This window comes from Rhagoletis pomonella, unplaced genomic scaffold (assembly GCF_013731165.1).
Source record: "Rhagoletis pomonella isolate Grant_MI unplaced genomic scaffold, Rhpom_1.0 Rhpom_scaffold_00006, whole genome shotgun sequence".
Lineage (NCBI taxonomy): Eukaryota > Metazoa > Arthropoda > Insecta > Diptera > Tephritidae > Rhagoletis > Rhagoletis pomonella.
The window spans coordinates 49,265,564-49,269,184 of NW_023458560.1; the positions used below are offsets into that span (position 1 = coordinate 49,265,564).

The 3,621-nt window shown below is 31.1% G+C and overlaps 1 long non-coding RNA gene across 1 annotated transcript; it reads right to left on the reverse strand.

The window, feature by feature from the left end:
• Window positions 1–610: 610 nt before the first annotated feature.
• On the reverse strand, window positions 611–2,728 carry LOC118741704. The gene is made up of 3 exons (XR_004993328.1): window positions 2,643–2,728; window positions 2,459–2,545; window positions 611–1,050 (listed from the first exon to the last, which is right to left on the reverse strand). It is a non-coding gene; the product is annotated as an uncharacterized LOC118741704 (long non-coding RNA).
• Between the last annotated feature and the right edge of the window lie 893 nt (window positions 2,729–3,621).

Genomic DNA, 3,621 nt, shown 5'->3' on the forward strand with positions numbered 1-3,621 from the left:
GAACTAAATTGGAACTACCTAAAGAGGAAGAAGGTGTGTCTTCTTCATCCTGGTGGGATTGAAGGGATTTTTCAAAGGATGCCTCTACCTCAAATAATTCGCAATTTGAAGTCGAGGCGCTATCTGCTGCTTCGGGCGAAAAAGGTATCGGCAGAAAATCCTCAACGCCAAGTTCTATTACAGGGTCAGCGCTCGAATCCAAAATTTCGCTATCAATCTCTATAATAGAATCGAAACTTGGCTGAAAATCTTCAACTCCTACTTCTATGACTCCTTGTACGTCTTCAACTAAACTGCCTGATACATTCCTATCAGTAATCTCATTTTCCCTACTAGCTGTCACTGCGGGCGAATATAATCTTAAATTAATATCGGGAACTGCCCATTTGTGAAGGCCTCGGCTACTTCTCATCTGATGGGAAAAATGCCTCTGGCAGGCGAAAATATGTTTCGCTGTTGGGCCCACCACACCCAACAACTGGAGCCATTTACGCCGCCTATTGAAAAGAAGTAATTAGCATTAAAGCTAAATACCATATGCAAAATTAGTATACTAATTAATGCATATACAATGGTAATATAGTACATATATAAATAGAATAAAATACAAATAAAATACAACAAAGCAGTTTTAGTATAGGAAATATGGGGTGTGTGTACTAACTCCTAGAAGTTGGAAGTTTTTGCTGGCATACTGGCGGAAAATTTGGAACTTCTAGCATTTATCATAGAAACCTATTAATACATCATATTAAATATAAGCAAAGATTTTCCAAAACCAAATTTAGTAAACACTTGCTAGTCCAATTAAAGTTGTTAGTTTAATGAAAGTTAAAATTGAAAACCAAAACATAGTCAAAAATAAATTAGTAAAGCGAAATTGAAATTTTATGTTAAGTGGAAATCGATAGGAAATCACGGGCAAAGGGAGATGGTTAAATGTATTTACATTAGTAAAGCGAAATCGAAAATGATGTGTTAAAAAACAATAAAGTAAAAAAATTGGTTATAACGATACCCGTTCTGGTCCGTTAATTGGAAAATTGGTTTCTGTAAAAAATCGAACATTACAAAAAAATATTGTTTTATGTACATACATATATTTCTTTCATATTTTTTACATTTATAATATCTCGGAAACTACTTCACCGATCAAAAAAGTATTGATGTTTATTTAAAGATAATTTAAATACCTTTTACTCGATTTATGTATTATAACCCTTTTTAAAACCAATTTTAAATAAACGCCATTTAAAAGAGTATACTTGTTTTTTTTTTTAAGTATTTCTGGCTTAAAAATATATATAAAAAAAACGCAAAAATTATGTTCTCAAGTAAAAGACCCATTAATTACCTTTACTTTGCCATCATTAGTTTTTTAATAAGTTATGTAGTTCAGAAGACATTAATATTTAAAATAATCAAAAAATTAATTTTAACCATTGATATCTTCTTTATTTTTTGCTTGCGCGAAATAATAGGTGTGTATAGTAACATTTCCAGTAAAAAATTCCAGCGAGAGCGTAAAAGCTAAATAGAGCGTAAAATTTAGAAAAAGAGAAAACTGGCAGAAAAATTTATTGAACGCAAAACCATGATAAAAACATAGCAAGGTATAACCGTTCTCTCAATTTGTCGGCCATGATTTTTTTTTGAAGTTTGCCAACATTTTAAAATCATATAAAAGTGAAAATAAAAAATTGAAATTGTTCGAAATTGTTGTTGCTTGAGATTGAAAATGAAAATGTGTGTGTGAGTTTGTGAGTAAATTTAAAAATTAAATTGTTTGGAAACGTCAAGAATTTTAAAAGTGACTCTCAGCGGTTCTACCTTACTATATTTTTATCATGCGCAAAACTAGTAAAAACTTACGAATAAACAGTTGCATTGCTTTGATATTCCCGCTGTAAACATTTTACAATTAATAAATCAGTTTTAAATTCTTTGCTTTGCGCACAAGCATTTATACAATCCTGTTTATCATCAATTAGTTAATTAATTTTATTTTCCACTCTTTTTACTTTTGTTTACGCTTAACCAATTCAACAAATGGTAGCTTTCGATATTTATTATTGTTCTTCTGCTAGCTAATTTCTGCTAGCAAAACTTTCACTACCAACAATTTGCAGCTCTCCCATGTTATTACGCTCTCGATTCGATATTATGCGGCAAAATTTATCACTTTGCATTATTTGCAAATAATACTTTCTACATATTGCACGTTCAACAATAAATAGAATTAAATATATGCATGACCAAAAAAAAAGTAGAAAAGTACATAGGTACATTCGCAATTTTTGGGTATATCAGTTATCTATTAGCTTGAAATCTCCAAAAACATAAGTTTGAAATCAATCCTCTTTATTATTTTACGTGCAATATTTACTTTAATATAATTATAATTATTTGAATATACATATGTATATATGTATGTACATATAAAACTGATATCACTCACCTGGTCATTTCTCCCAACGGAGGGAATACATATAAAGGACATCCCAATGGACATCCCACGATGCAACTTTTGTTCACCATTTTGCTTCTGAAAAGATGCAAACAAAAAGTTATAACGACTATGTTCAAATAAATATGTACATATGTATATACATATGTAAATGGCATACATTAAAATAACTTACCTATTGAATTGTTACTACACGGTACCACTTGAGCGAAATCTGTAGTTCAGGAAGAATATGTATATTTTATTAAAAATATTCAATTTATGTATTGAAAGAATAAAAGAATGCCTGCGTCTTATTTTTTCAATTTGAATATCTGAAATAAATGCCAAGAGGGTTGCCTTACCTTATCACAATAGTACGAAATTAAAAATTACACAGCAAAAGATGTTTCTTTTGCTTATAAAAATTTATTTCGGAGCTCAAAAAATTTAAAACTAATATTTTTCATAAAACTGAATTTTTTTACCATATTTTAAATTATTTTTGTGCAACAATTCGCATTTAAGTTACAATGTCAAAACAAAAAATCTAAAGAATTTAAACTTGAAAAAAGTATAACACGACAACCCGGTTCGAAAATTAAAACTTCAAAAAATGATGCAACAGCTTCACAAAACCCTGAAGGTGCTTCACAAAACCCATTCTAACGTCATTTTGGCTAGCAACCACACCAATACTCTCAAGCAAAAACACCAATACACTAGCAAAAACACACCTAGAGCCTGCCAAAATCACACCTACAGCCCATGATACAAAAAACAAGGTAGTTGCATTGTCACTTTTTCGTCGCCATATTAACAACCTGACAATTAAGCAGATTGTGACATTTCGTGCTACCATACCCAATATCTAAAATCCTTCAAATTTTCTTATTAATCTTTTGTCGATTTAAAAATAGTTTGTTCTTACATGTACATTTTAAATTGTGTGAAAGCTGACAGTTTATAGAATTCAGTAGCGACGAAAACAAAGGGGGGTTAAGTGGTTAAACCTTACCTAAGCCGATCATAAAACTTGCGACGCAGTTTCAGCTTATGCCTATGGGTCTTGGCGAGAAAGTAATCCCTGAAGGTTTAGCTTAAAATGGTTCTCGGGATACACCCTGTGATCATGTTACTTTCCAGAAGGTGTCGCGCCCGTTTTCCTGTACATA